Source organism: Oryx dammah, unplaced genomic scaffold (assembly GCF_014754425.2).
Source record: "Oryx dammah isolate SB20612 unplaced genomic scaffold, SCBI_Odam_1.1 HiC_scaffold_27, whole genome shotgun sequence".
In the NCBI taxonomy this organism is placed as follows: Eukaryota; Metazoa; Chordata; class Mammalia; order Artiodactyla; family Bovidae; genus Oryx; species Oryx dammah.
The window spans coordinates 23,197,562-23,204,705 of NW_024070211.1; positions in this window are offsets into that span (position 1 = coordinate 23,197,562).

Here is a 7,144-nt window from a genome sequence, read left to right on the forward strand (position 1 = left end):
CGGGGGGGTGGGGCAGAATCCCTTCTGAGACGCAGGTCTGCCTCTAGACTTGTCTAGGGACCGTGGAATGAACCCAGTGTGCTACATGTGGTCTGGCTTAGGTCACCAGGAGGACAGGGCCTCCAGTTAGTTAGAGCCGTTTGGCTTATAAGCAAGAGAGACTGAGAACTTAGTTAAACAAAAAAGAGAAAGAAGGAAAGCTACTGGATCCTTTAACTGAAAGTTTGCCTCAGAGAACCATAGCCCCATAGCCCCAGGGTCACTTTCCACCAGCAAAGCCTCCTAGCGGAGAGACGAAGTCAGAGTTCCAGAGAAGATTCTCTGATTGGTCTGGCCTGAGTCACATGTCCATGCTTGGATCAATCACTGTGCCCAAATGATAGGATTCTCTGATTGGTGAGGTTGTGGCTCGGTATCTATTTATGTGAATGAGATTTGGGGGGATCCAAGAGGGGGTGGTTAGCCCCACTTGAACAAAATTTTCAAGTTTATTGACTATGCCAAAGCCTTTGACTGTGTGGATCACAACAAACTCTGGAAAATTCTTAAAGAGATGGGAATACCAGACCACCTGACCTGCCTCTTGAGAAATCTGTATGCAGGTCAGGAAGCAACAGTTAGAACTGGACATGGAACAACAGACTGGTTCCAAATAGGAAAAGAAGTACATCAAGGCTGTGTATTGTCACCCTGCTTATTTAACTTATATGCACACTACATCATGAGAAATGCTGGACTGGAAGAAGCACAAGCTGGAATCAAGATTGCCTGGAGAAATATCAATAACCCCAGATACGCAGATGACCTATCCTTACGGCAGAAAGTGAAGAAGAACCTAAAAGCCTCTTGATGAAAGTGAAAGAGGAGAAGGAAAAGTTGGCTCAAAGCTCAACATTCAGAAAACGAAGATCGTGGCATCTGGTCCCATCACTTCATGGGAAATAGATGGGGAAACAGTGGAAACAGTGTCAGACTTTATTTTGGGGGGCTCCAAAATCACTGCAGATGGTGACTGCAGCCGTGAAATTAAAAGATGCTTACTCCTTGGAAGAAAAGTTATGACCAACCTAGACAGAACATTAAAAAGCAGAGACATTACTTTGCAACAAAGTCCATCTAGTCAAGGCTATGGTTTTTCTAGTGGTCAAGTATGGATGTGAGAGTTGGGCTATAAAGAAAGCTGAGCACCAAAGAATTGATGCTTTTGAACTGTGGTGTTGGAGAAGACTCTTGAGAGTCCCTTGGACTGCAAGGAGATCCAACCAGTCAATCCTAAAGGAAATCAGTCTTGAATATTCATTGGAAGGACTGATGTTGAAGCTGAAACTCCAATACTTTGGCCACTTGATAGGAAGAACTGAGTCATTTGAAAAGACCCTGATGCTGGGAAAGATTGAAGGTGGGAGGAAAAGGGGATAACAGAGGATGAAATGGTTGGATGACATCACTGACTCAATGGACATGAGTTTGAGTAAACTCCAGGAGTTGGTGATGGACAGGGAGGCCTGGAGTGCTCCAGTTCATGGGGTCTCGAGTCAGACACGACTGAGTGACTGAACAGAAAATGTGGGTTCCCACAGGAAAGGGACTTTTTATTTATCAGAAATATTGAGAAGAGATGTTGGCAGCAATAGAAGCAGATATCCTCTGCTGACTGCAACTGTAGCTGGTAAGAAGGGAACACCTTCTGTGTGGTCTCTGTGAGTAGAAATCTGTATATAGCTCCTGGGTGCCTCTTCCTTGCCATGAGCCTAGTTTTTTTTTATTTTTTTTAAGTAAAATCAATCTGGGGATAATTTTTTAAAATTAATTTATTTTATTTGATTGGGTTGGATCTTAGGTGCAGCCCACAGGCTCTTTGTTGCAGCATTGGTTGGGGGCTGGTGCTGGTGGTGGGTGGGGATGGGGGCTTCTCTAGTTGTGGTGTGTGGGCCTTGTTACCACATACATGTGGGATCTTAGTTCCCTTCATTGGAAGGCAGATTCTTAATCGCTGGACCACCAAGGAAGTCCCAAAGAACATAGTTTTGACAATTTGAGACCTAGCATCTGGCTTCCATCAGCCCATTTTGTTTTCTTTTTAAACCTGTATTACTTTCCTAGAGTTGTTGTAACAAATGACCATAAACATCATGGTGTAAAACAACAGAAAGTTATTCTATCACAGCTCCAGAAGCAGTTGTCAGAAATCAAGGTCAGACATGGGGCTGCTCTGCATCCAGAGACACATTGGAGAATCCCTCTCTGCCCTGTCCAGCGTCTCCAGGCGTTCCTTGGCTGTGGTTGCAAAACTCTCATCTCTGCCTTCATGTCCACGTTACCTTCTTCTCCTTTATGTCTCCCTATGTCTCTTATCGGAGAAGGCAATGGCACCCCACTCCAGTACTCTTGCTTAGAAAATCCCATGGATGGAGGAGCCTGGTGGGCTACAGTCCATGAGGTCATGAAGAGTCAGACACGACTGGGCGACTTCACTTTCACTTTTCACTTTCATGCATTGGAGAAGGAAATGGCAACCCACTCCAGTGTTCTTGCCTAGAGAATCCCAGGGATGGAGGAGCCTGGTAGGCCGCCGTCTATGGGGTGGCACAGAGTCGGACACGACTGAAGCGACTTAGCAGCAGCAGCATGTCTCTTATAGTGACACTTGATATTGGATTTCAGCACCCTTTCACCCTATACATAATTCCGGATGATCTCCTCTCAAGTTCTTTAACTTAATTATATCTGTAAAGACCCTTTTTCCAAAGAAGGTCACGTTTACAGGTGCTGGGAGTTAGGAGATGGACACGCCTTTTGGGGGGACCACCATTTGATCCACTGTAGAGCCCCTACAATGACATGGTTTACCTTGTTCTGGTTTAGTTATCTATTTGTATTGTCTGTCACTCTACTTTAGCCCACATTTCTCTCTCTGTCTCTCTCACACACAAATAGAACCTCCGTCAGAGTTAGGACATGTCATCTCTGTGACTGTAGTCATAAGACCTAAGCAGTACCTAAACCAGAGTGGACAGTGAGTGTTGATTGAATAAAAGGATGAAAGAGTTACTTTTTTTGGATTGTGTCCTGTTACCATGGGGGCAGGAGGAGAAGGGGATGACAGAGGATGAGATGGCTGGATGGCATCACCGACTAGATGGACATGGGTTTGGGTGAACTCCAGGAGTTGGTGATGGACAGGGAGGCCTGGCGTGCTGCAATTCATGGGGTCGCAAAGCATCGGACACGACTGAGTGACTGAACTGAACTGAACTGGAACTGGACCATGCCATCCATGTATTTAGTGAGCTCCTAACCCACTGCTTTAGTGCTGGCATGTATCGATGTCAGTCTTCCATTTTAAAATTATTTACTTATTTATTTTTGGCTGCACTGTGTCTTCTCGTTCGCATGGCCTTTTTCTGATTGTGCCAAGTGGGGGCTCCTCTTTCGCATGGCATGGGCTTCTCCTGCAGTGGTGTCTCCTGTTGCGGAGCATGGGCTCTAGGTGCTCGGGTTTCAGTAGCTGTGCTTCCCAGATCTAAAGCACAGGCTCAGTAGCTGTGGCGCACAGGCTTAGTTGCTCCATGGCACACGGGATCTTCCCAGACCAGGGATTGAACCAGTGTCCCCTGCATGGGCAGGTAGATTCTTATCCACTGTGCCACCAGGGAAGTCCCTTCAATTCTCATGTACTCTCTGAGGCCTGTTTTTTTTTTTTTTTAAATAATTCTGGGTGAATGCTTCTGCCCTTTAATTCAGAGTGACAGAATTTATGTGCCAAGTGATGAGCTAGATGCCGCCCTAGGAGTAGACAAAGACGTGTAGAAATACATATTGCGTAGATTTAGCCTTATTATAATTACCAGCCCAGCTGTAAACAATATTGACTTTTCCCCCTCCTCCCAATATTTGTCTCATCTCAAATTATACATTAAGCTAGCAGTCCTTGGGCCATGTGTGCTCAGAGTCTTTAAGTATCTTTTTGATCTAACTCTCCTTTTTCAAGTCAGTCACCTTCCTCAATGTTTATTTCCTTAACTCAGCACTGAACAACTGAGACATGAAAGAGAGGCTTTAGCTGGACTCCAAATTGGTTCTAATAGATTGAAAAGTAGGAGGCTAAATCTTATTTTTGACTGTCTTAGTCTATTTTTTTTTTAAAATTATAATTAACATGCTTTGCAACCCAAACAGTTCCTAGCACCTACTGGGAAGATGTATGAATGGAGTAATTTCTATTGAGAAACTTTCCAGACAGAGATAATTGAGTGATAGCTGTGATGCCCCCACAGCTTTGCAGGTTGGTGTGTGACCACCGTACACACATGGAGGGTTTTGAAACGTCTTCTCAATAAATCTCTTTTAAGCCCCTACCTCCGAGCAGTACAGGGCTAGACACTTAGGAAATATTTGCCTGGTTTGGGACTGGAGGGATTAGAATTGATTCTTGCCATTTTCTCATGAGAGAAAAGTTCTCACATTTTTGAAGAAAGTAGTCAGTGTACACTAGAGAACCAGGCTTCAATTAAATACGTTGCACATTGCTGTGCTAAATGAGCAAGCTTTAGGAGGGCCCTGCAGACACCACAAAAATGTTCCCCAAGTGCAAAAGCATAAAAACATAACTGCCTTGCTTAGATGTTGCCCTACAAAACTTAACACAGGACTCCTAAGGAAAGAAGAGCAGATTGCGTCGATCCAGGAGATTCATAATTAGTGAACAAATCACTGCCTTAAATGGTTACTCAGTGGTTTTTCCCACACAGAGTGGGGGCAGAGTTTGTTTTCAGTCACACCCATGAAAGTCTTGCTGAGGCCGAGTAATTTAGTGTAAAATTTGACTTTGGGACTATTTGCAGTTTGCCTAGGAAAATGAGGAATTCCAATGAGACCACTGAGGCCTGCTTCATAAGGAACTTCTTTTTCCTTTTGTTGTGAGCATAATTTAGCAAAGAAGCAAAAGTTTAGCTGTGTCCTGGGAAGTCTATTAAATCTGAAGTGTTCCCGCATCACCTGTTGTATTCAATATGTTGGACACCATTCAGTTATACTGCAGACTGACATTTTTCTGTCCTATATGGTGCTCAAATGAAGATGATTAATTTCTGCACCTGTTAGGTTTTTGTAAGGACACTTCTGCTGAAAACCTATGAGCTAGATGGGGAGGAAAGGTACACAGTGGAAACAACCCAAGATGCTCTTGGCTGTCACTTGTGGCTATGACCGGTTCCCTTGCTCCAAGAGGAGTGAGGGAGAGTGTGCCTGGGAAAAAGGCAATGAGGAAAGATATTTTTAAATGTATTAAGAAAGAGGTGCCAGAAGCTCAGAAGTTTTTACAGAAAGGCAAAGCCTTTGTTTCTTTGAGTTGATAGCTCTGTAGTTTCTGCTCAGTTATCCCTGGGTCAAACTTCCCAGTGGTGCTAGTGGTAAAGAATCTGCCTACCAATGGAGGAGATGCAAGAGAGTCAGGTTCGATCCCTGGACTGGGAAGATGCCCTGGAGGAGGACATGGCAGCCCACTCCAGGATTCTTGCCTGGAGAACCCATGGGTTGCAAAGGGTTGGACATGACTGAAGTGACCTAGTATGCAGCCCTGGGTCATAGTCACACAAAGATCCAGTGAGGTCAACTTCCACGGGATAAATGAGTGACTCAGGGAGTGGGAGTGACTGGGGGTGCAGTTCTGCCCCAAGAGAGACTGAAGGCAGAAATGAGGGCTGTGTCCGTGGTTGGTAATTTTATTTTGCAGACAAGGGGCAGTTGGGGGAGAAGGAAGGAATGAGCCTACTCAGATAGAAACCAACCACAGGAGCAGGAACGAGTACAGAAATCAGGCCGGGATCTGCTCTCAGCTACCAGTGGCCAAGGCAGCAGGATCTTTTATTTAAAGTGACAGGAGCTGAACCAAATTTCCTGATGCTCTGTGGATGCGTTGCCAGGGGGACAAGTGAAGGATGCAGAGCATCCTAGACACGGTGGCTTAGTCAACGTGGGCTCAGAGCCAAAGTCCACTGGCTTCAGGCCTGGAACTAAGATGAAGCCCTGGAGACAAGAGAAAGTGACACTGAGGTGTTTGTGTGTGTGTATGTGTGTGTTTTGTCCACCTGCCAAGCGGATGCACAGGTCTTTAGTAGGATAATAATCATCACTCAAGCATAATGAACACTCAATATATCCAAGGTGATGTTCCTTTTTTAAAAAAATATTTCCTTACTTGGCTGCAAGGGCTCTTAGTTGTGGCATGCAGGGTCTTTGATCTTCATGGCAGCATACAGCATCTTTAGTTGTGACATGAGAACTCTTAGTTGTAGCATGTGGGACCTAGTTCCTTGATCAGGGATCAAACCCAGGCCCTCTGCATCGGGAGCATGGAGTTTTAGCTACTGGATCTCCAGGGAAGACCCTAAGGCCCTGTTCTAAGACTTTTTCAGTGTACAACTCAAAGTCTGAGCTTTTTACATATATGTGACTCAGTTCAGTTCAGTTCAGTTAAGTTCAGTCGCTCAGTCCTGTCTGACTCTTTGCGACCCCATGAATCACAGTACACCAGGCCTCCCTGTCCATCACCAACTCCCGGAGTTCACTCAAACTCATGTCCATCTAGTCGATGATGCCATCCAGCCATCTCATCCTCTGTCGTCCCCTTCTCCTCCTGTCCCCAATCCCTCCCAGCATCAGAGTCTTTTCCAATAAGTCAACTCTTTGTATGAGGTGGCCAAAGTATTGGAGTTTCAGCTTCAACATCAGTCCTTCCAATGAACACCCAGGACTGATCTCCTTCAGAACGGACTGGTTGGATCTCCTTGCAGTCCAAGGGACTCTCAAGAGTCTTCTCCAACACCACAGTTCAAAAGCATCAATTCTTTGGTGCTCAGCTTTCTTCACAGACCAACTCTTGCATCCATACATGACCACAGGAAAAACCATAGCCTTGACTAGATGGACCTTTGTTGGCAAAGTAATATCTCTGCTTTTCAATATGCTATCTATGTTGGTCGTAACTTTCTTTCCAAGGAGTAAGCATCTTTTAATTTCATGGCTGCAGTCACCATCTGCAGTGATTTTGGAGCCCCCCAAAATAAAGTCTGACACTATTTCCACTGTTTCCCCATCTATTTCCCATGAAGTGATGGGACCAGATGCCATGATCTTCATTTTC